Source organism: Octopus sinensis, linkage group LG21 (genome assembly GCF_006345805.1).
Source record: "Octopus sinensis linkage group LG21, ASM634580v1, whole genome shotgun sequence".
Taxonomy (NCBI): domain Eukaryota; kingdom Metazoa; phylum Mollusca; class Cephalopoda; order Octopoda; family Octopodidae; genus Octopus; species Octopus sinensis.
Window position 1 is genome coordinate 8,413,803 of NC_043017.1, and position 27,500 is coordinate 8,441,302.

Sequence of the window (27,500 nt, forward strand, 5' to 3'; positions counted from 1 at the left end):
GGTGGGTAAAAGGGGACGGGCGGAAAGGTCGGTGGAGTTTCATCAAGGACCGTTGTGTGTGTTTCTGTTATGTATGTATGTGTATGTTATGTATATATTCGTGCGTGTGTTTGTATGTATGTGTATTTGGATTTGTGTGTGTCAGTATGTCACTGGAAGTATGTGTATATGTCACTAGATGCGTGTGTTTCTATATCTGTCTGTCGACATGTATGTGAGTGAGATAATTCTCTCTTTCCATGCGTGTGTGTTTGTGTTTTATGTCTGTTCGGTTGTTGCTGTTGTTGTTCTTATTCCAACGCCCTTTGGTTCTTTCATTTTTCTTCCTTATCTTTCATTCATTTAAACATACCATTACATTTTCTTTCATTCTATTTCATTCATTCTTTTTTTCATTCATTCATTCATTCCATTCCATTCATTGCTGCATCAAATCCGGCAAAATTCCGGATGACAGCGTACGACGAAGCAGAATATTTTTATGAAATGACGACGACGACACAGACATGGGGAAATTGGTAAAAAAAATTATGACTTGGGATTATTTGGTGTTATTTTAGACTAATCCCCCAAGTTAGCTCAGACAGAGCAGACAGACCCACGTTTAAAGACGTTCCAACTGTGACCATACCATATTTCCTCTCCTTCCATGCATGTATATTTAAGATTACGCGCTATCCTATGTATGGTTTCTTTCCAAAGACGACATGGTGTGATTTGAGGGAAATTGAGCTGTTATTTCTAGCAACAGTCTATGGACAACCCATAGGCCAGTCTGGGAATTCTGAATGGCAAGGCTAAGGAAAAATTATCTTCAATTTTGTATACTTTTGTAGTGCGACCCGCCCGATTATAAGCTTTGTCTCATGCGGCCCGCTTCTCGAAAAAGGCTGCCCGTGCCCCCAACGTGTATTGCGGTTTTAACCCAGGCCTACACAAAGGCTTTCCGGCCATGACCATCCAGTTCTTTTGTATATTAGTCTGCACTGTCCAATGTATTATTTCGTTTCTGTTTTGAAGAGAGTAGTGTGATTTGAGGAAAATTTGCCTGTTATTTCTAGTATATCGAGATACCACGTAGAAGCCACCTGGTTGGTCTTAGCTGTATGTTTTGTATTGCGTTATATGTTTACCTGTTTCAGCTTGGTTTTAACCCAACTCCCCGCCGGGTTTACTTCAGAGCAGACCTTCACTTCCCCCACCCCTTTGCTGCCGCGATAGCTACACACACGTACATGGCATAAATATACACACACCTGTTTATGCTAATATATATATATATATATATATTATATATATATATATATATATATATATATATATATATATCTTATTATTGTTATTTAGCAGACAGAGTGACTTAAGGGTCGAGTTTCGTGCGTTAGACATATACAGACTTACACCTGTTTACGCTATGTACAGGGTGTCCCCAAAAAATGTATACACATAGTGGTTCGGCAAAAGAGAACGATAGAATAAGTGCTAGGCTTACAAAGAATAACAAATTTACAATTATTTAAGGTGTGTATACATTTTTTGGGGACACCCTGTATATATGTACGCACACACGCACGTTTATAGCGAGACACGTGCAAGAACATGTACATACGTTTATAGACAGACATGGAAAACTGACACACACACACAGAGTTTACACAAATACACCCATACGTTTGTGTATATAAACCCACACATGTTTTTCTCACATATGCACACGCGTATACAGACACACGCCTATACAGACACCCACACACATTCACACAGATAGACACATACGTTTCTATACATAGACATACATACACTCACTCACAGCCACATGTTTACCCGGAGAACCATGTAGACTTTCATGCATGCAATTATAGAATTATACACACTAAAGGAGAAAATGTATAAAAGAATATCAATTTTTTTCTTACACATGTTTACATTTCGCTGCGAGGCAAATACATCCTAATATACACCCGTTAATTAGTAACGCACTGCACAGCAATTTTTTCTTTCTTTTACCTATGTATAATTCAATGCATAAAATATTTTTACATTGTCAACAGCATCTCAGAGACACACATTTTGACACGCATTTATTTATATATACATGTTGATTAAAACCGTTGTTACAACAGGTATACCTCAATTTACGTCGTTCCGACTTGCGCCTTTTTCGACTTCACGTCGTTTTTTTTTCTCTTTTATTAAAGAAATTAATGTAATGATTAAATAATTAAATGAACTTCAACTTCAGTCGATTTATCCGACTTTGCGTCGGTCTCGGCGAATGTATTTAAAAACATGGAGTATTTTTTGTTTTTTTTTTGAAAAACACCAGAAAACGAATATTGGATTGGAAAAAATTAAAATGAAATGAAATACATGTGAAAATATGTATAAATCCTGGCAGAGGTAAAGAATACGCAAACCACCTGTTTTCGGTGTAACAAAACCCTAACCCTGATCCTAACCCCTGACCCTAAACACCGGCTGTGCGTATTCTTTACCTTCGCCCAAATCATTTAATTAAATCATATAAGCTAATTAAAATTTTAAAACGTCTTTTTTCGCGTCATGTTTTTCGTGTTCAGTCGCATTTCTTCTAGGAACCGATTGCCGACGTAAGTTGAGGTATGCCTTTATTAGAATTAGCAGTAGTAATACAGTAGTTGCGATGATGATGATGATGATATTAGTAGTAGTGGTGATGGTTGTTGTGGTGATTGTATTAGTAACATTGGTGATGCTAGTTTGTTGTAGACTCATAGATATGCAGTGGAATACAGATGATGGAAATATATTTGATGTGGATGATGCCAGGAGAGAAGCTACAAGAGTTATGGTTTTACATATTAATCTTTGTATGTGTGTATATGTTTACCTTCGCAGTTGAAGATAACAAGATATGAATGAATGCAGAGCAGGTTTTGATGAACGTATACTACTGTTCTCTCTCTCTCTCTCTCTCTCTCTCTCTCTCTCTCTCTCTCTCTCTCTCTCTCTCTCTCTCTCTCTCTCTCTCTCTCTCTCTCTCTCTATTCATACACACACACACACACACACACATATATATGTATTTGTATGTTTATCTTGTTTCAGTCATTGGACTGCGGCCTTGCTGGGGGCACTGCCTTGAAGGGTTTAGTGAAACAAATTTTTCCGTAAACTGATTTATTTATTTCTTTGAAGTCTGGTGCTTATTCTATTAGTCTCTTGGTTCAGACTGCTAAGTTACATGAATATAAACAAACCAACATTGGTTGGCAAGGGATGTTGGAGGACAAACACAACACAAACTGAAAGACAGACACTCTCTCTCTCTCTCAAACACACACACACACAACAGGTTTCTTTCAGTTTCCATCTACCAAATTCACTCACAAGGTTTTTTTTTAACCCAATGATATAGTAGAAGATATTTGCACAAAGTGACACACTATGGAACTGAACCCAAGACCACATGGTTGGGAAGCAAGCTTTTTACCTTCACAGCTAGCTTCTTGCCCACCAACGCATATATACATACATACATATATACACACTCACACACATATACATGCATACATATACACACACACATACAAGCATATATACACACATACAAACATACATACACACACACGTATGTACATACATGATGGCCGTCCATTGCCCACCTTCAGGAACATTTGCGCTCTGGAACTAACTTATATTTTGCATTTGTGGCTCTGTTGGTGGCTAATGAGCCCTGCTCTTGACAAGCATACACGACTGCAAACATTGCAGACCAAGCTTTCCCCATTCACTATACGAGCCGTGCGCTTTCGCACAGCTCGCTTAAGTTCTTCATGCTGGATACGTGCTTTCTCAAAAGTGTCAATCCCCTCCTTAACCTGCTTCCTCCATCTGTGGCGATGACAGGCATTGTTCTCCCAGTCAGTGTCCTGCATATCACAGGCCTTTAACGAGGACTTGACACAGTCCTTAAATCGTAGCCTTGGTTTCTGCCGGAGTCTCCTTCCATTCACAAGTTCATACATACAAACATACATACACACAGAGAGAAAGTGTGAGTAGGTGAAAGGAAAATAAGCTTTAATAGTGCTCAAATGAATGGGGACTTAAACTCCGACTTCTTCATTTAGCGCTGAGTTGGCATCTTGGCTTTGAAAGTTAACCATAAGAACAATATTTATCAAGTGGTTATGAAGGTAGTGAGGAAGATAAATGCAGTTAGGCTCGAGACATATTTACATGGAGCACAAAATACAGATTATGAAAGAAAGAAAAAAGAAAACAGAAGAGAAGAATTATGTAAAAACTCATCTCGACAGTTGTTTCAGGATGGCCATAACTTATGTTGTAACCTTATTTATAAGTAATCTGTTTGTAGTGACAGAGGTGCACACCTAGCAACAAAAGGGTATTTTGATGAAGATGTTGAAGTAAGTTAGGTGTCCCTTTTCAAGAGCAGAGTGGCAAGCATGAATTATCTAGCAGTGTTTAGAAACATAAAGGTTTGAAGTGAACAAGGAGTAGTGAGGAAGGGGTTATGGGAAGTGGAGGGAAAAAGTGTGGTTAAGGAGCAAGATGAGAAGAAGGTACAACTTGACAAAGATCAGATATTAAGAAGCCAAAGAAACAATGTTGTGAGTTCAAACCAGTGAGGGCCAAAGTAGTATTTTGACAGGATAAAAATAGTTAAAAATAGTTTAGGCAATGGACAGAGTGACATGGGAGAATTAAATGCTGTGGTAAGGGAGTGGGAATAAAAGGAGAAGAAAATGTGGTGAGCAAAAGAGAATATTTTGCCAAGATGATGAGAAATTATAATGATTTTATATAAATGGCAATTTATGTCTGCAAGCTTATGTCAGAGAATTGATTATGTAAAGAGGTCTCATTTTGGCATAATATAGTGAGCAATTTCTGGCAGCATAATTGACAAATGCAATGATTTGCATCGTATGAGTATAAGGTGTACCCTGGGCAGTGTGTGTAGGTTAATAAGGAAGTAGATTGTTTAGAAATCCTATATTCATAAGGAGCTCAGGCGAACAAGTCAGCATTGCTTGAGTCAGACATACCCCTAATGTAGATCCTAGCCTGGTGGGATTGGGGAGTTGTGACCACACACATATTTACATATTGTTATAGTACAAGCAATTCCCCTTTAAAGGACAGAGTCAGGAAGTTCAACAATTACAAGTTCCTACTGCCGGTAGACTAGTAGTCACTAAGTATCCTACCATGTTTAATATTATTGTTTATCCCACAGGTAAAAACAAGGGTGTTAATATTGCTACTGTTAAGGTGGGGTTGGGTTTCATGGTAAGAGAGTGGTAAGCCAGGCTTATCGCTATTGCCAATTGGCAGACCTAATTGATAACAATTGTCATGGATGGTATTTATTTCAGAGCTGAGGCTATTCAGAATAGGAATATCTACATTTTGAAGGGCAGCAGTAGAATCTACAACATTGGAGGTATTGCTAGATAATGTAGTAATGGTGGGATGCATCAAAATCAAGTGTGGGTTTAAAGCATCTCTAGGAGTTACAAGAGTCAGTGGGGTGATGTTTTGTATCTGCTTCACCATAATCACTGGTATTAAAGTTGGTGATTCTGAGGACATTACTGTAGTCTATGCGATTGCTAAGGTAATTGGGGGCAGAGGTTTTCCGTGATTACCTTATTATTGTTAATTCAGTTAAGGTTGCAGCCAGATTCATGGTTTTCTTCCACATTTGAGGTTGTGGAATATGAAATTTTAATTGAAGGTTTATTAAAAATAGATTAGTACTTTTGCTGGAGTGAGAAATTGGAATTGAGGATTTTGAATGAGTACTTAGGTAGAGAATTAACTTGAAGGGAGAATAGATAGAGAGGGGGCAGGGTTAGTCAGTAATACAATCACCATGCAAACATAAATTGCACGGTTCAAATCTGATCAGTCATAGACCTTTTTTTTTTTCTAAAATTTTCTGTTTCAGATTTTTTTTAAAACTGTAAAGATATTTTGGTGACTAAGAAAACAAAGGGAAGTGTTTGTGACCCTTTTCAAGGTCTCCGTGACTGGTTGGAGGATTGCAAGAAGTTCTCTTCAGACTGTAGAACTTATGATGAACACTTGTAAATTGATTTTGTGTGTATGTATGTGTGTAAATATGTATATATATATATACGTAATATCTAATATCCATTTTACTTTAGCAATTAATAGGTTCGTTACACAATACAGATTGTCTTTTTCCCAATTTATTACAACAATCTTTATCAATAACAAATATGTTCTGTTATTAGCACTGATGATGATGACGATGACGACGGCGGTGACGGTGGCATTGATATGTTGGTGCAAATGATGGTGGTGTTGATGGTGATGATGATTGCAGTGATGTTTTGGTGTGGTGAGGGCGTAGAGATGATCATGTCTGGGGGTTGAAATGTTGATGTCGGTGAACTTGGTATTGATGATGTGGCTGTGATAATTTGGTGGTGGCGATGGTTGCAGTGGGGTGGTTGGAGGGGTAGCAAGGATGATGGTGATGTTTGGGATGATGTTGGTGGTAGCAATGCTATTGAAGATGTGGTGTTGTATGGGTGATGGTGGCAATGATGATGGAGGTGGTGACGATGACGATGATGTGATAGTAGTGATGACAGTGGTGGCCTTCATATCCATTATACAGTGGTGTGGCTGAAGTTGGTGTTGGCAATGAAGCTGGTGCTAGCGGTGGTGATGCTGACAGCAGTGGTGATGATGATGATAATGCTGGTGGTGTTGATGTGAATAATGATTTTTAAAACTGTAAAGATATGCTGGTGTTGTTGATGATGATGATGATGGTGTTGGTGATGACGACGATGATGATGATAGTGGTGGTGGTGGTGGTGGTGATGATGGGGATAATGGTGGCTGTGATTAGGATGATGATGCTAGTTGTAGTGATGTTGGTGCTGGTGTTGGTGGGGATGGTGGTGGTGATGCTGATGATGATGATGACAGTAATAGTGATAGAGGCGGTGGTGATGGTGATGGTAGCAATAGCACTGCTGTTTCTGCTGCTGCTAATGATGACCATGTTGATGGTGGTGGTGGTGGTGATGATGATGGTGGTGATAATGGTGATAGTGGTATTGATGATATTGGTGATGCAATATTAATGCTGTAATGTGAAGAATTTCAGTAGAGCCATGTCTGTTTATTATATTACGCAGTCGAGTTGTTGTTGTTGGGTAAACATTGATGGTGGTGCGAAGGAGGTAGCGTGGTGGTAGTGGTGTGGTCTTGTGTGATATTCAGGTTGCAGTAGCATTGTCATACAATAGTGGTATGGCAGTAGTGAATAAGCATGATGGTCGTATGGCCGTAGCATGTTATTGTAGTACAGTGATGGTATTTTAGTAGTACGTTAGTACAACATGGTGATGCTTCGGTGTTAGGGTTACAGTTGTAGTGGTAGTAGTGATAGTGGTGTTTGGTGAATTAGTGTTGTTTGGTTGTATTGGTAGTATGAAGTGGTGGTTTAATGATCTGGTGTTATGTTGTGGCAGTAGTATACTGGTGGTATTATGTTAGTGGTTAGGGCATTTGGCTCATGATCGTAAGATTGTGAGTTCAATTCCTGACGATGCATTGTATCCTTGAGCAAGACACTTTATTTCACGTTGCTCCAGTCCATTCAGCTGGCAAAAATTAGTTGTATCTGTATTTCAAAGGGCCAGCCCTGTCACACCCTGTGTCAAGCTGAATCTCCCTGAGAACTATGTTAAGGGTACATTTGTCTGTGGAGTGCTCAGCCACTTGCGCATTAATATCAGGGTCAGGGTGTTCCATTGATCGGATCAACTGGAACCCTCATTGTTGTAACCAACGGAGTGCCAGTCTTATGTTATAGTAGTATTGCTACGGTGGTGCAAGTGTCATGTGGCAGTGATGGACCCCCTTTGGTCATGAATGACCATGAAATTTCCCTTCCCATGTTCATTTTCCATGCTGGCAGGGGTTGGACGGTTTGACAGGAGCTGGCTAGCTGAAGTGCTGCAACAGGCCCACACTGTCTTTTTTGGCAGGGTTTCTATGGCTGGATGCCCTTCCTAATGCCAACCATTTCAAAGAGTTTACTGGGTGCTTTTTCTGTGGCACCATCACTGGTGCTATTACATGGCATCAGCATGAGTGCTTTATAGAGCTTTATACACGACACCAGAGTGGGTGCTTTACACATAGTACTGGCATGAGTGCTTTTTACATGGCACCAGCACATATATGTATATATATGTGTGTGTGTGTATACATATATATATATATGTATATATATATGAATATATATGTATGTATATATCTATCTATATATATGTATATTTGTGTGTATATATATATGTATGTATGTGTGTTTATATATATATAATATATATGTGTATATATATATATGTGTGTGTATATATATATATGTATATATATATATATATATATATATATATATATCGTTGCTCTTATGCAAAAATGTCGTTGAGTCCACAAAACATTTCACCATTCCATAACAAAACCGTTGTACTACACTTTGACAATTTTTAATATTTTGGCGGCTGAAGCAACAGGAGATAGGTATAGTTTGACCAAAAGAACCGGCTATTGCAGGCAAAAATAGATATTGAAAAAAAAAACACATTTGGCCAAATTTGGACATACGGCAGTTTGACATAATAGAAACGACACACACACACACACACACATATATGTAAGAGAGAAAGAGAGAGAGATAACATGAAGGCTTTAAATTCAAAATATATTTGTATATCTCTCAATACCAGATAAACTTAAAGCAATTCTTTTTTTGGTAGTGATTTTCATTGTAAAGAGAAACAGATAATAATAATAATAATAATAATAATAATAATAACAATAATAATAATAATAATAATAAGATGGTAAAGAAGGACAATAACAACAATAATAATAATAATGGTTATAACATCAACATCTCAGAATATCGGAATGCTTGACTTTCGTAAGCATTTTCGACTTGCAAAGTCAACATGGAGAGAAATTTTTCACCATTCCTGTTATGTCTTTGTTAAGATAAATTTAAGCACCATAGTTCAGTCTAGACACAAAAAAAAAACTGCTGTTGATGGGAGGAGGCATGGAAGGAAGTAATGAAATGAGAAATTTATTGATTTCCAGCATTCATCATCATCATCATCATTATCATTATTATCATTATTATTATCTTGACTTTTATTAAGTCTTTATATCTGAAGAATATCTCCTTCACCTGTTGAGTCAATAAAGATTGCCTTCACGAGATAGGATTAAAAGACTGGTTATCTCTCCAGGCTGACTTTCCAGACAAGATGAAGAACGGCAGACGATTCCGGTTGTTTGGATGTTTCTCACCTGTCAAAAGCAAGATTTCATGGACAGGTGAAACAAAGGAGTCTTTGTGTGGATTCTTGACTGGCTAAAAATAAGAGCCAAATCTCCCTCAAATCACACTGTACCATTTTAGATGTGAATTACACTGTGCCTGACAATAAGAAAGGATGGCCTCTTTTGGAATGCCTTGTATTTATTACTTGGAAGAATCACCTTTACCAAAAATAACATGGAGCCAACTGAGGAACATCTATGTGTTCATTCAAACTGCCAGAAATGGGAACCAAATCCCCCTCAAATCACACCTTATCATTTAGATGTGGATTACATTGTACCTGAAAATTAAAAGGATGGCCTCAGTTGGAATGCCTTTATCAGCATCACCAATTAATGCTACAAACACACCTCCATTACACCCCACCCATGTAAACTTCTTTCTGTTTCCATCTATTGCCAACACTCACAAAGTTTTGGTCAGCCTGGGGCTCTTGTAGAAGACATTTGCCTAAGGTGTTATGCAGTGGGACTGAACCTGAAACTGTGTGGTTGGGAAGCGAACTCCTTAACCACACAGCCATGCCTGCTGCATCTGTACAGTAGAGACAAGGACCCACAAATTAGGGTGAAGGGCTGTTTGGGTTGATTACATTGATCCCACACTCAGTATTTGGCTGGATCTTGTTTTATTGACCCCTGAAAGATAAACAAACAATGTTGATCTTAGTGACATGATGATGATGTTAACAGTTTCTGGTTTAGGTATAAGGCCAACACTTTTGAGGGGAGGACTAAGTCAATACCATTGACTCAATACATAGTTGGTACTTTATTTTATCAACCCTGGAGTGATGAAAAGCAAATTCAACCTCGGCGGGATTTGAACTTGGAGCAAAGGAATTTTTTCCAATGTTCTAACAGTTCTGTCGGCTCAATGTCTTCTTTTTTTTAATTATTTCTAATTTAGGAAAGGCAGCGGGCTGGCAGAATCGTTAGCATGCCGGGCAGAATGCTTAGTGGCATTTCATCCGTCTTAACATTCTGAGTTCATATTTCACCAAAGTCGTCTTTGCTTTTCATCCTTTTGGGGGTCGATAAATTAAGTACCAGTGAAACACTGGGGTCAATATAAACCGTTTGTATAATAATAATAATAATAATAATAATAATATAATAATAAGGCGAAAAGATAGATACAGTCCTCTTAAGTATGAAATAGCCCAGCTATGGAAAATGAAGACAGTGCCGATTATTGTTGGCTCCTTGGGGACAGTATCAGAAGGGATCAAGGGGCATATAAAGGAAATTGGAATAGAGTGCCCAGTAGAACTGTTACAAAAGGTTTGCCTCCTTGGCATGGCCAAAATTATCAGGTAGGTACTAGATAGCTGAAAATACCGAATGGCATGGTACCCTAGACTGCAGGTAGCAAGCACGCTATACATGCAAGACACCAGGGGCTCCAACAAAACCTCTAATAAAGATATGATAATAATAATAATATAATAATAATATAATAATAATAATAATATAATAATAAGGCGAAAAGATAGATACAGTCCTCTTAAGTATGAAATAGCCCAGCTATGGAAAATGAAGACAGTGCCGATTATTGTTGGCTCCTTGGGGACAGTATCAGAAGGGATCAAGGGGCATATAAAGGAAATTGGAATAGAGTGCCCAGTAGAACTGTTACAAAAGGTTTGCCTCCTTGGCATGGCCAAAATTATCAGGTAGGTACTAGATAGCTGAAAATACCGAATGGCATGGTACCCTAGACTGCAGGTAGCAAGCACGCTATACATGCAAGACACCAGGGGCTCCAACAAAACCTCTAATAAAGATATGATAATAATAATAATAATAATCCTTTCTACGAAAGGCACAAGGCCTGAAATTTATGGGGAGGGTATTACTTGATTACATCGACCCCAGTGTTTTACTGGCAATTAATTTGTCAGCCTCAGGGTAACTTGAACTCAGAACATAAAGAGGGATGAAATACTGCTTAGCATTTTGTCCGATGTGGTAATGATTCTAACAGCTTGCTGTCTTAAATGATAATCATTAATAATTAATTAAGAACTTAAAAAATTTTCACATCTGTTGATGCAAGAAGATTTGAGAGTTATTTCCCTTTGACAAGTCCCAATTTTGCTAGAGCAGAGCAGATCACCCACTTCGTTCATCTCTTCTGTTGCTCTCAGCTGTTTTTCTCTGTCCCTCTTTCTCTCCACTCCTCCCACCTCTCTCTTTTTATATATATATATGTGTCTGTATGTTTCTCTATTCCACTGTTAACCTCTCCGTCCATTTACCAGTTACAAATGACAATCTACAGCAATATCTGTAAAAAAAGAAAAAAAAAAATTATTTCAGTCTTCATGTGTTTGTCGTACAAGTCAGTTATGGTAGTGGTCACTTCATTCGACCAGTCTGGACATAAACCAAAAAGTGAGGTACTACATGATCGCTGGACCTGGTAGAAATAGCTGCTAAAACCACTTCTCAAAATACACCAAAAATGATTTTAAAAAAGAAGATAAACACAGTCGAAAATAGACCAGTTTACCCCCTCCTCCTCCTCATCATCATCACCATCATCATCGTCGTCGTCGTCGTCATCGTTTTAATGCCCACTTTTCCATGCTTGCATGGGTCAGATGAAATTTGCTGAGGCAGATTTTCAGGAGTGGCTGTGTGGTAAGTAGCTTGCTTACCAACTACATGGTTCCGGGTTCAGTTCCACTGTGTGGCACCTTGGGCAAGTGTCTTCTAGTATAGCCTCGGGTCGACCAAAGCTTTGTGAGTGGATTTGGTAGACAGAAACTGAAAGAAGCCCATCGTATATATGTATATGTATATATATATATGTGTGTGTATGTTTGTGTGTCTGTGTTTGTCACCCCCCCAACATCACTTGACAACCAGTGCTGGTGTGTTTACATCCCCGTAACTTAGCAGTTTGGCAAAAGAGACTGATAGAATAAGTATTAGGCTTACAAAGAATAATTCCTGGTGTCGATTTGCTCGACTAAAGGTGGTACTCCAGCATGGCCACAGTCAAATGACTGAAACAAGTAAAAGAGTAAAGAGAGAAGACCAGCATCCCATCCAGGTGGGGATTTAGGGTTATGTCGGTATGGCTTGAGAAGGTAACTTTACCTTTACCTTTTGGTGGCAGGGTTGTGAAGGAAAGTATCTTGTTTTAACCATCATCCTTTAAATCTTAAGATCTGGCAGTTTTTTTATAATTCAAGGTGGTGGTGGGGATGAACAAATACAGACACAAAGACACACATATGCACGCACGTACACACACACACACACACACACACACACACACACACACATACCCATTCTGGCATGGAAGGCAGATGTTAAACAATGATGATGATGATGATATACATATATATGATGGGCTTCTTTCAGTTTCCATCTACCAGAACCACTCACAAGGCTTTGGTCAGCCCGGAGGTTTAACAGAAGATACTAGCCCATGGTGCCACGCAGTCGGACTGAATCTGGAACCATGTGGTTGGGAAGCGAGCTTCTTACCACACAGCCACTCCTGTGTCTTGGCAAGAAGATACTTGTCAGAGGTGTCACACACTGGAATTGAACCCCAAACCACATGGTTGCAAAGTGAGCTTCTCAACCACACAGCCATGTTTGCACAATACGCATTCCTTAAAATTTCGAGTTGGTTGTAATTATGTTTAGTACTATTTCATTCTTTCTTGAAATCATCAGCATAACATCATCAGTGACTTAATTAATTAAACATTTTATGAAGTGAGATGCTTCATTAAAGAAGGAAATAATTATAGTCTGGAGGAAATTCATAGAATTTTGTGTGTGTTTCTTTTTTTTCACAGAACATTAGTAGTTTAGCAATGAAGAGAAAAGAGAGAAAGTTTTTTACTGTTTACATACAAGATGGTAACGGTTTCCATGATTCTGTGGTATTGGCTCCAGCTGTGATGATCTTCATGAATAATGCATATTATAATGCAGTTAATGTCACTGTGATCCAGACTTTGCAAGTCGGTTCCGTTGCTAATCCCTTCCACTGTGTTTGGTTGCGACAGTTGAAACGGCTCACTTGCAGTGTCTGCTTCCTATTTTGACAGAGCGACAAAAAAATAAATAAATAAATAAAATAATAATAATAATAATAAGCAAAATAAAGTGTTTTTACCCAGGAAGTCCCTAATTAAAATTAAAAGGAGAACCAAAAGGAGACAGTATTTTATAGGTATTGTTAGTAAGGTAGTACAATTGAATCCAATGACATAGTCTTTTTGTAAAATGCTGCTGCTGCTACTACAACTACTACTACAGTTAATAATAATAATAATAATAATAATCCTTTCAACTAAAGCATAAGGCCTGAAATTTGGGGGAGAGGACTAGTAGATTACATCAACCCCAGTGTTTCACTGGTACTTAATTTATCAACCCCAAAAGGATAAAAAGCAAAGTCGACGTTGGTGGAATTTGAACTCAGATCATAGCAACTTGCAAAATACCGCTCAGCATTTTGACTGATGCGCTAACGATTTTGCCAGCTTGACACTTCAGTAATAATAATAATAATAATATTGATAATTCTTTTTAGTATAGGCAGAAGACCTGAAGTTTGGGTGAGTGTGGATGGTTATATTGACCCCAGTACGTGACTGGTATTTAATGTATTGACTCTGAAAGGATCAAAGGCTAAGTGATCCTCAGTGGCATTTGAACTCACAATGTGACGCTTAAAGAAATGCCATTAAGCATTTTGTCTGGTCTGTTAACAGTTCTTCCAGCTCACCATTTTAAATAATAATAATAATAATAATGATAATAATAACAATGATAACAACAATAATGATAATAATAATCCTTTCTACTATAGGCATAAGGCCTGAAATTCTGAGGGAGGGGACTCATCAATTACTTTGTCCCTCTAGTCCCAGTGCTCAGTTGGTCCTTAATTCATCAACCCTGAAAGGATGAAGGGCAAAGTCAACCTTGGTGAATTGGTGTTTCTATCGATATAACACCATGCAGTATATGTAACTTTGTATGGTATAACACTTGGTTTAACATAGTAGAGCGTGGTTTAACAGTTGAGCAAAGTGCAGCATGGTATAATAGCTGATGTAACATAACTTAATGTGTTATAACATTGAATATAAAGTACATTATCATATAAAATATGATATAATACAGCTCAGTATAACAGATAATTTAAACATCACAGTATGGCATAAAAGAGGATATAACATAGCATATACAGTATATCATGATATACCATAAAGTATACTATAACAGATGATATAACACAGTACAGTAGCTTAATGTATGACAGTTAACACAGTATAGTATAATATAATGTATAATATAATACAGTACAGAATGGTATAATGTGATATAACACAGTATAATATGGTGTAACGGATGAGACAACATAATTATAGTACAGCATGGTATAACATGATATAATAATACAATATGATATAACACAGTATTGTATGGTACAACATAAAAGGCAGTACAGTACAGTATAACATACGATGTAATGCTTGCACAGCATAGTATAACAGAGGATATAACACAGAATAGTATGATATAGCATGATATAACACAACAAAGTATGGTATAACATAGTATGACATATTGCAGTGTAGGTGATGTATAACACAGTACACTTTTATAACACGTGGTATAACACAATGCAGTAGTGCATGATGGAAGATATAACACAGTATGTGCTTTATCATAAGGTATAACATAAAACAATGTACAATACATGGTATAGCATAAAGTGATGTACAAGATATAACATAAAAGCTGACAGAACGTAACACGGTATATGTGATATGATGTAGCATAGTACGGTATGGCATAACATGATACAGTGCAGTACAATATCGTATAACATGATATAATTTAATATGCTATACAGTATAACAAGAAAGAGAAAAATGAAAGGAATTATTATAAGCCAAGATCAAGAAGATTAAGATTATATATTGTGGCTTGGGTCTCACGCACACACACGCACACACACACACATACATGAATATATACAAATGTACATACACATGTATGTGGATATATATATATATATACATTGAGAGAAGAAAGAGATGGACGCTTCAACTCTATGCTGCTGCCGCATTATGTCGTACGTGAATGAGAGGATTTGCATCCCCAACCAAGAATTTTTGATGTAACACATGTCCTTGTGGAAGCTGTTGTGCGCGGCTGAAGAAGGCCACAGACATACATTATGCATTGTTATAAATCTGTCTAATAAAGGCCCGAAACATATGTACCGCTGAATCCTTCGCATCATGTTTTTATTTTATTTTGATCAATTACTCCACCACCTACACCACCAAACGGTATACACAGTGCTTATAATTATCAAGTACTCACCCCGAATTTCTATATATATATATATATATATATACACACACACACACACACACACACACATATATATATATATATATATATATATATATATATATATATATACACATATATACACATATATATATACACATTATATGTATCAGTACTTTTCAGTGTGTGTGTGGTTCTGTACCTGTTTCAGTGGGTTTCTATGAGTGTGTGCACTATGAAACTCTTTGTGTGTGTGTTACTGTGGATGTTTATGATTGGTTATGTATGTGTGTATGTAAGTGTGTGCTTGTGTATGTGTGATGCCCTGTGTGTGTGTGTGAAAGAGTGTCTTTGTGATTACAAATGTATTCATATGTCTTGGTTGTGTATGTATGTGTGTGTGTGTATGTACGTACTTTTAAGTGTGTTACATGTATATGCACTTTTAGGTTTGTGTGTGTGTATGTGTGTTAGTCTGTTGAAATATTTTTGATGCTTATAAAAATGATTTTTTTTTTCTGGTGAGGGCCTTACTATACAGTAGATACTATACACATACTTGTGAGCTTTAAAACAGCCTGGTGAGGTTTTTAATAAATAGCGGCTATTCGTAGTCATGGTGTTTATCACAACCTGGTGAAGTCCTTACAGAGCAGATACACTTGGTTAGGATCTTTAACAAACCTGATAAGGTTCTTAGTATTTATATATTAGACACACATAGGGTCTGCTGAATTTTTTGTGCGTGGCATGGTTAATCTTCACAAATGTTTAATATAATGGCACCTGGAAGAAAAAAGAATAATTACATTGTAAATTTTACACCACTGAAAACATATTAAGACATATTAAGATCAGAAATTTTGAAAAGGTGTCTATTTACTTCCTGCATGTCTGTGATACATACAGGTGCCCAAGACTTTTGGTGATATACTGTGCTTAATAAGACTTGTTAAGTCAATTGAAATCGTAGTTGTGACCAATGCTGGTGTCACGTAGCTGGCATTCATGCCAGTGGCACATAAAAGCACCCATGTGGGTGGCGCATAAAAAGCGCCCTTTACACTCTTGGAGTGGTTGGCATTAGGAAGGGCAACCAGCTGTAGAAAAACCATGCCAAATCAAACTGGAACTTGGTGCAGCTTCCCTGCTTACCAGTTGCAGTCGAACCATTTAACCCATGTCAGCATGGAAAGCAGACAGTAAATGATGATGATGATGATGATGGTGTTTATGCTCACACATAGAAAGAGAAAGTGAGAGAGAAAGAGAGAATGAGTGAAGCCTTAAAATATCTGATGTCAAACAAGTCAGCATCAAATCAGCGATGCCAAAGCTGTTCTGTCACAAAGTCTCAAACCCGATCACAATGTATTTATTCCAATACTCTAATGATTCTGCCGGTAGTGGGTTTTTTTTTTTTTTGGCTTTTTTCACAAAGACACACAAACAGAGACGTTTTTGACTTGATTGAAATTGTATTTTTTTTCTGTCCCCACTCCCTGTCACACTCTGTGTTATGCTAAATCTCCCTAAGAACTACATGAGGAGTACGCATGTCTGTGGAGTACTCAGCCACTTGCATGCTAATTTCACAAGCAGACTGTTTCGTTCCAACCTTCCCAACATTAAAGGAGGCACATATCAAAATCAACCATTGATGAGGATTGAACTCAGAACGTCAAGCAACATTAACAAACAAACTGCAAGTGTTTTAACAAAAGAACAAAACAAAAGACCCCCACCCCATAATTCTCAATGCAGCGATTTCTAACAAAGACTCACAGACATGAATTTTTAGGAGGTACTGGGGGTGGTGGTGTGGTAGAAGGGAGCGGGGATATAGTGTGTGTGTGTGTCTGGAAGATATAGATCAACTGTAATTGACTGGCACCCACCCACCCACCTTGACTTTGTTTCCTCATAACTTTCTGAAAAATGAATAGTTTTTAATGAAATTTTCTACCAATAACTTTCAGATGGCAAAGATTATGATTTTATCAGAATTTAACCATTAAGCTGTATCAGATCCAAATATTTTACCTGTTTTATGTTCAAACTGGCTGGATCCAGCCTCTCACACCTACCCTACAATGTGATTCTAAATATAAACAATCACATCATTGGAATCTCAAAGCTATGAGATAAGGCAAATAAAGAAGCATTACATTTGACAGAGAAATCTGAATGCTACGGGGTTAGTGGGAAAAAAGAAATTGGAGTTTGGTGGAGGGGGAAATATCTCATGTACCTTGACTTTGTTTCCTCATGCATATGTTTTGATGATGTAGATTACAGTTATGCTGAAAAACAAAATAATTATTTTTGGAGACTGTTTTATTGAATTCCTTTTGGAATTTTGTTAAATGAATATTTTTTAATTGTTATATTTCGGGATGGCCATTTCTCATTTTTTCCAAACAAATAACCACAAGCACTATACATTCATTCTTTGTTTTATAATTATTCCTATTTTAGTGTCCTTCGTATGAAATATTTTATCACACACCTGTGACCTCTTCAGTGACTCTCCATTCCATGTGTCTCCTCTTTTTCTGTTTAGTTCATTCTGTCTTTCTATTGTGTGTATCCTTATCTGCACATGCATTTGCATCTGTATCTGTGTATGTGTGTGTTTTGCATGTGTTTATGTATTTTGTATGTGTGTTTTATGTGTGTGTGTGTGTGTATGAGTTTGCTTATTACATCGTTTGTATCTGTGCCCTTTATAAACATAATCTTTTTTTTAATTAAAAGAAATTTTCAGAAAGTTATGAGGAAACAAAGTTGGTGGCAGGGGTGGGGGGTGCACACGCTTGTAGTTATGTCATATCCCTCCAAATCTTCCCAATTTCATAAAAAAAAAAAAAAAAAAAAAATCCGATGTCCGAAGCCGACATCAATGAGAATTGAACTCGAAACATTGAGCAACATAACAAACAGACTGCAAGTGTTAAAAAAAAAATACACCCAGTCTGTCGTGCAAACGTTCTGTGTAATTACTGGCCTCATCAGTGATGATGATATTAACCGTGTAGCTCGCAGCCCATCTGACCTTGATCAGATGAAGTGAGATGAACGATTAAGCTGCTCGGCGGATTAACATCGACATCACACCTCAACTAAAGCGGGGAGGATTGCTTTATCCTTTTTTTTTTTATTATTTTGTTTTTGGATTTTTTTTGCATCAATTTTTAATAGATTTTTTTTTTTGCTTTTTGTGCAATTTTGTTTTTGTGTATTTTTGTTGTGGCTTATTTTATGTTTCTTTTATTATTTTTTTTTATGTAAGAACATCGCATTAAACTAAGACATTGTCTTTCGGAAGGGCTGGGTTGTGTTTTTTTAACAGCTTTACACCTCAAACAGATGCTCTTTACAGATCTCTCTCTCTCCCTCCCTCTTTCCCTCTCTCTCTATCTCTCTCCCTCTTTCCCCCTTTCTCTCTCTCTCACTCACACTGTCTCTCTCTTTTGAACTTGGGTGTTCATGATTTATCGACTTTGATTGATTTTGTTTGTTGCTCGTAGCTGTGGCAGTAGTTGTGGTTGTTACACACTCAACTATGTGTGTATGGATGTATATATACATGTATGTGCATATGTGTGTGTGTATATATGTGTACATATGCTCACACATATACACATTAAATATTGATAGGAGTGAATTAGGACAAGTCTCTATTCCACCATTAATCACTAACTGTGTTACACATATATATATACACACACATACATACATATATATATCTGTGCATGTGTATATACATACATGCGTGTGTGTGTATGTGTGCACACATATATGTCTATATGTATGTGTGTACATATGTATGTATATTATCCAGTTTTTATGTAATACTAGGTAAAGTGGATTATCTAAGAGGTGTTCTCAGTCCCGATATAAGAAGGGGGAAGTTGGGAGGTGGCTATATTCATTTAACCCCACCTCTTTCTCTCTCCCCACCTCTACTTTCCGGGAGGTTCGGTATTATTAGAGTTCCTTTTCCTATAGTTCTTTTTTTTTGTGCCATCTCATATATACACATGTCTCAAATATACACACATCTCAAATATATACCCTGCACTTGTTTCACAGATTATAGATACTTACATTTTGTAATGGGTATATTTTTGTTATGTTGATGTTACATATATACACAGTGCCTGGTAAAAAGCACCCAGTACACTGTGTAAAGTGGTTGGCATTAGGAAGGGCATCCAGCCATAGAAACCAGGCAAAAATTGGAGCCTGGTGCAGTTCTCTGGTATGCCAGCTCCTGCTAAACCATCCAACCCATGCTAGCATGGAAAAGAGACATTAAATGATGATGATGGTGATGATATATGTATATACTTATGTTTGTGTATATATATATATACACATATGTATGGGTGTATGTTAGGAAGTTTACTTTCTAACCATATGGTTTCAGGTTCAGTTCCACTGCCTGGCACCTTGGTCTTCTACTATAACTTTGGGCTGACCAAAGACTTGTGAGTGGATATGGTAAATGGAAACTGAAAGAATCCCACCATGTGTGAATATATGCGTGTGCGTGTGTTGTGTGCATGTGTATGTATATATGCATGTGTGTGTGTGTTTGTGTGTTTGGATCTTGTCAGGAGATCACATGATAGTTATAAAGGAGTGTCACATATGCAAGCAGTTTCCAATAGTTTGCAAAAACATGTCTGGCCATGGGAAAATAGATAACCATACTTGGAAGTGGATAAAGGTTGGTGACAGGAAGGGCATCCAGAAAATCTGCCTCAGTAAACTCAGAACAACCGAGGCAAGTACGGAGAAGTGGTTGTTAAATGATGATGCTAGTTATGATACATTACTGAAAGAAGCCTTTTCCATACTTTGTGTTTGTTTGTGTGTGTGTGTGTGTGTGTGTATGTGCATGCATCTTTGTCTTGACATTGTGTGATAGTTGTAAACAAATGTCACAATCTTGCAAGTGATGTGATTCCTTTCCACTCTGCTGTGGAAACACGTCTGGCTGTGGGGGAAATATTACCTTGCTTGGGAACAAGTAAGGTTTGGTGACAGGAAGAGCATCCAGCCATAATAAAATTCTGTGTCAACAAATTGTCTCAGCTCCAGTCACAGCTCAGTACCCCGTCTCAAGTGCTGAAGTTAACTGAGACTATGTGCAAATTTCTTCATAATGTCCTGGGACCTGCAAGAACTCAGGAGAGCCTGCAAGTGTTGGAAGAAACTCTCCGCATTTTGCTATCATCATCATCATCATCATCATCATCATCAACAAACTATGGAATCTGGTGTGGCTCCTGGCCTTGCCAGGTCCTATTGAACTGTCCAACCCATGCCAGCATCAAAATAGATATTAAATGATGGCGATAATGATGGTGGTGGTAGTGGGGGGGATGATGATGAGGTATCTCACCTGTTCCAAAGGTAATTTGTCACATAGTGCTAGCAGGTTATTTTAGCAATGTCTGGCAAAGCGATGTATCCCCTCTCAGTTCAATGTTTGTGTTGTGAAAATAAACCCCATGAATTTATACCAAAAGTCGTTAATGTATTTGTTGTTAATTAGGGAAAGTGGGGCAAGGAAAGTTATGTGTGTTGCTTCAGGGGTAAATAAGCTCAATGCCTGTTTTAGTAAGATTTGAACTTATAATCATTTGGTTAGTAGAGCAGTTCATTAACCTTAAGGCCGTTGTCATCATAAGCATCATCGTCGTTTAATGTTCATCTTATCTTCTATGTTGGCATGGGTTGGACAGGTTGACAGGAGCTGCAAAGCCTGGGGACTGCGACAAGCTCCACTGTCTGCTTTGCATCAAGCTGGTAAAAAGGAAATAAACTACATGTGCACATTCACACGCCTACACACACACATACACACATGTGCACATGCATACACACATGCATATATATATATGTGCACACACACACACACACATTTCACAGCAGCAATACGTTCATTTTCTCTTACTATCACAACCACCACCACCACCACCACCACAACAACAACATCATCATCAGCATCACCATCAGTGTTACCATCCCCGCTGTCAATACTAGCATTGTCATCATCATCATCATCATCAAGTCAAACATGACTATAGACTATAAATGTTCAACTTGATGGTGGTGATGGTGATCATAGTGGTGGTGGTGGCGGTGGAGTGGTGATGATGCTGTTGGTGTTGGTTGTGTTAGTAGTAACAGTGGTGGTGGTAGTAGTGTTTGAAGTAATGGTCACGATGTTTGTGGTGGTAGTGGTGGTGGTTGTGGTGGTGGGGAGTGTAACAATGGTGACTTTGATGATGGTGATGGTAGTGATGGTGGCAGTGGTGATTGTGGTGGTGGTAGTTATGGTGATAAGAATGATGATGATGATGATGGAGGAGGAGGTGGTGATAACAAGGTCTAAATGCCTCTCACCATGCCACGGTCAAGACAACCAACACCCAGTGCCAAATAAAGGCAGCTTAATAAATCTTTAATGAATAATCTTTAATCAATAATCTTCATTGTTTCTTGTATTGGCACAAGGCTGCAGGAGGAGATTGGACTGGTTTGACCTCAGTATATTACAGGTGCCTTTTTTATTGATCTCTGAGGGATGGAAAGCAAAATCGATCTTCTAGACAGGATTTGATGTTAGATTTCCAAGAGATGGAACCAAATTGCACAAAGCATTCGGTCTCCCAATATTCCCGTTCCTCCCTCTCTGCCCACATTAGGCCACATGTTTTTTAGTGGGTTGACCAACAATGGGGAACCTCAGAGGATCATGTTGGAGTTAACTTTAACCTCACAGAGCTATATTGGTTTCAAATTTTGGTACAAGGCCAACAAAGGGACTAAGTCGATTACATTGACCCCATTCTGTTGTGTCTGGGGAGAGTCATTCTCTTTTGGTGCCTTATAATTTAAAACACTCACCAGTAAAATTTCCACTCATTTCCTTCGTTATTTTTCTAAAATTTCATTGCGTCTTCCAACCTTTTCCATAGTTGTTGACTCTATCCGTTACTCACATTGCTTTCTTTTTGCTTGTTTGTGTGCATGTGTATGGGTCAGTGTGTGTGTGTGTGCATATGCATGTATGTATATGTATGCATGCATGTATGTGTATGCATGTATGTGTGTGTGCATATGTATATATGTATGTATGTTTACATTTGTATGTATGTATTCTGCATATTCATGTGTTTGCGTGTCCATGTTTGTGTGTTTGTATGTATATGTGTGTGTTTGTGTTTATGTATGTGTGTGTGTGTGTACCTCTGTCTCCTTGTGTGTGCATGTCTGAGTGTGTGTGTGTGTGCGTGTGTGTGTGTATACCTCTGTCTCCTTGTGTGTACGTGTCTGAGTGTGTGTGTGTGTATGGGTTTTTTGCAACTATGTACTGTGTTTGTATGTATGGATGTGCATCTCCATATGTGTGGACGTGTGTCTCCTTATGTGTCCTTGTGTGAAGTAAAGTGTGTGTGTGTATATATGGTCATGTATTTCAGTCTTCATTTGTGCATATGTGTGTGTGTGTGTGTGTGTGTGTGCTTGTCTGTTCATATAACCTATGTACCTATCTGTCTGTATGTCTATCTGTTTACTTTCATATCCATATGCTTACATACATGTTCATATACATATACATATATACATACACCCACTGTTTAGCTGATATTTATTTTATCAACTCTGAAAGGATGGAAGTCAAGTTGCATGGTTTAGTGGTTAGGGTATTTGGCTCACAATCATAAGGTCATGAGTTCAATTCTGGGCACCATGTCTCGTCCTTCACCAAGAGTCTTCATTTCACATTGCTTCGGTCTACTCAGCTGGCAAAAAATTAGTTTTACCAGTGTTTCAAATGGTCAGTCTTGTCACACTCTGTGTTATGCTAAATCTTCCCAAGAACTACATGAGGAGTACGCATGTCTGTGGAGTACTCAGTCACTTGCATGCGAATTTCACAAACAGACTGTTCTATTGATCAGATCATCTGGAACCTTCGTTATAACCAATGAAGTGTCAGTAAAGGATGAAAGGCAAAGTCAACTTTGGTGGAATTTGAACTCAGAATCTAATGACAGGCAAAATTCCGCTAACATTTTTTTCCCCTGGCATATGAACAATTCTTCCAGCTGACCATAAGGCTGTATTGAAGTCAATTTCTATCTGACAAAGCCACTTTGAAATTAATTTCCCTCTCAGTTGAAGTTGGGCACCTTGAAGTTATGCCATCTGACAAGGCTCCTTTGAAGTGAACTTGCCATGTGACAAGGTCACATTGAAGTCAGTCATGATTTAACAAGGCCACGTTGAAGTTAATTACCACCTGACAAGGCTAAATGAAAGTCAGTTGCCATTCGACAAAACCACATTAATGTTTGGCCTTCACCTGAAAAGGCCAAATTAAAATTAGCTGCCATCTTAGATGGCAATATTGGACATAAATACCATTTAGCAAGGCCATATTGAAGTTAGCTGTCATCTGATATGACCACAATGAAGTCACCTGCTTACATAAATTTCACTTTTAATTGAAGCAAATTAACACATAACCACTGACAGCTAAAATATCTCTGTTGCTAAAATATGCACCATCAACATCATCATTTAGTGTCTGTTTTCCATGCTGGCATGGGTTGGACAGTTTGACAGGAGGTGGTGAACCTGAGGGCTGCACCAGGCTTCAGTTGTCTGTTTTGACATGGCTTCTATGGTTGGATGCCTTTCCTAATGCCAGCCACTTTACACATGTGCTGGGTGCTTTTTACGTGGCTCCAGCATGGGTGCTATTTACATGGCACTGGCATTTATGTGGCACCATCACAACTGTTATATAAGAGGCAATACTGAAGCCAATCCTGATGATGAGAATGTGCAAATCTAGAAATGTTGATTGCAGATCTTTCATCTTTACTTGTTTCAGTCATTTGACTGTGGCCATGCTGGGGCACTGCCTTGAAGAATTTTAGATTGAATGAATTGACCCCATTACTTGTTTGTTTGTGGACAAGATATCTCAAGACTCCCTAAAAATAGTTAGAGGTAGGATACTGAAGCAGAGCTAAAAAAATTAGGGATCCAATTAGAGAGAAACAGTGAAGATGACCCTGAGTCACAACAAATAGAAAGGCTTAAGAAGGAAAATGAAGACGCTACAACATAAACCATCACATATATGACCACCACTATATATGCTGTACAACGTCCACCAGTGACTGTTAACATAATGTCATTCAAGCCACTGTGGGAACCTCTGCATGGCTACTTGATCTGCTAGAAACAGCAGTCAAATCTACAGCTGAAGCAGAAGCAAGAAGAACCACGTATTTTTCTCATCACTTCTCAAGAAAAGAAGATCAATTTCTTTGTTGGAATAAACTCAGATTTTTGTTTTTATCGAAGAAATAACGGTTTGGTGTAACTTTGTCCACCAGATGGAACAGCAGGGAACGAATTTACATAAACAAACAACACAGCATATTGATTCCCTCGTTATGGTAGTGCTACCATGATGACGATGACGACGACGACGACCACTACTACTACTACCACTACCACCATGACTACTAACGCCAACACAACTGCTCCCACCACCATGACTACTACTATCATGACTAGCGCCCCCACCACCATCGCTGTTGCCACCATTACTGCTACTACCACCACTACCACCACCACCATGACTACTACTACCACCATCACAACTGCTCCCACCACCATAACTACTACTATCATGACTAGCACCACCATCATCGCTGCTGCCACCACTACTGCTACTACCATCGCTGCCACCACCAATACCACCACCACAACTACTACTACCACCACAACTACTACCATCACCACCATGACTACTACTATCATCACAACCACCACTACCATCACCATCGCTACCACCACCACTACCACCACCACTACTACCATCACTACCACCAATACTACCACCGTGATCACCACCATCACCACAACCATCACAACCACTATCACCAACCCCAATATTACTACTGCTGCTGCTACTACTACTACTACTGCTGCCACTACTTGATGCTTTGGCATCCTCCCTCCCCCAAGCTCAGATAATTTTCCCCAAACTCCGCCCTACCCACCCCATGCTTTTGTTTACTTGCCCCTCCATTTCTTGTTCTGGCTCAACCACCACTACTTCCTTCTTCCACACAATAGAATCTCACTCCATTATCTCCTTCTGAACCCAACCATGCCCCTTCCCTTCAGAGCCTATAACAACACACATACAAAAACATAAAACCACTGAAGAATTTTCCAAATTAATTTCACCATATTCCAATCTATTTTGACTCACAGACAACATTCTACAATTGTTTTTTAAACTTCTGTTTGTTTTTATCCAGGAGTGGCTGTGTGGTAAGTAGCTTGCTTACGAACCACATGGTTCTGGGTTCAGTCCCACTGCGTGGCACCTTGGGCAAGTGTCTTCTACTATAGCCTCGGGCCAACCATTGCCTTGCGAGTGAATTTGGTAGACGGAAACTGAAAGAAGCCCATTGTATATATGTGCGCGTATATATATATATATATATCTGTAAATTAATATGTTACCGTTATTCAATAGCCAAGATAAAACTCTGAGTTTCGGATGCCAAAGTGGAAATCCACAACACCATCTCTTCGATTATCTGTATGTGTGTTTCCCCATATATGTGTCTCCCCATGAGTGTCTCCATGTCTGCATGTGGCCCTCTGTGTGTGTGTGTCTCCATGTCTGTGTATGTCCATGTGTGTGAATGTGCATGCATGTGTATGTCAATATGTGTGTTTCCCCATGTGTGTGTCTCCCCATAAGTGTCTCCATGTCTGCATGTGGCCCTGTGTGTGTGTGTGTCTCCATATCTGTGTATATGCCTGTGTGTGTATGTGTCTGTGTCCAGATGTGTATATGTGTGTGTGTCCATGTGTCTGTAAGTACATGTGTGTGATGACAACTCCATAACCAGAACAATGAAGACATATCCTTTGTTGTCTACTGAGAGATATCTTGTGAGGCGCCGCCGCCTCACTTCTTGTCTGACACCAATATTGGTCGTCCTTTTTATTCAGTGCCATTTCTAAAGAATCTCTCAAGCCACCTACTGGCTTCAACAATAGAATGGTGTCGTTTGCAATATAATGAGGAGCTTGTAAAATTGTGTAATTAGTTTTCTTAACAAGAATGAATTTCAGAAATTATGAAATGTCTCTGCCAAGAATATGTAATTTTTATATTTCTAATTTATTAATTATCATTATCATTGTTGTTGTTGTTGTTATCATCAGCATTAATATTATTGATATGCCAAAAGAAGTTCATTAGCCAAAGATGGTTCAAAGTTGAGATTGGCACCAGACAAATATATTTCGTCTAATTTGATTATTCTTCTAGCCATAAGCTATTGGTCATTATCAAAGTTATCGATAATATGTCTAGTTTTGATAAATTAACCTATAATAATAATAATAATAAAACAATGATGATGATGGTGATGATGATGATTGTTTCAAATTTAGACACAGGGTGTACAATTTTCGGAGAAGCGGTTCAATCGATACCATTGACCACTTAGCTTGAATGGTCCTTTATTTTATTAACCCCTAAAGGTACAGTTGACCTCAAGAGAATTTGAATTCTGGAAATAAAGAAGTGAAAGAAATAGAGCCTGGTATTTGTCCACCCATCTTGTTTTTTTTTTTTTGACAGATTTCCAACTCTGCCAGCTTAATGACAGTAATAATTCTTGCTGGCA

The 27,500-nt window shown here is 38.3% G+C and overlaps 1 protein-coding gene and 1 long non-coding RNA gene across 11 annotated transcripts in view; one reads left to right on the forward strand and one right to left on the reverse strand.

Moving 5' to 3' along the window:
- The window catches only part of LOC118767438, a 15,983-nt gene extending 4,565 nt beyond the window's left edge, over positions 1–11,418 (reverse strand). Inside the window, exon 1 of the long non-coding RNA XR_005003362.1 lies at positions 11,319–11,418. This is a non-coding gene — a long non-coding RNA (uncharacterized LOC118767438). The remainder of the gene's footprint in view (positions 1–11,318) is intronic.
- Positions 1–27,500, forward strand: part of LOC115222757 (myosin-IIIb-like) — a 298,889-nt gene that overhangs the window by 106,745 nt on the left and 164,644 nt on the right. The gene's annotated exons all lie outside the window — the stretch shown is intronic.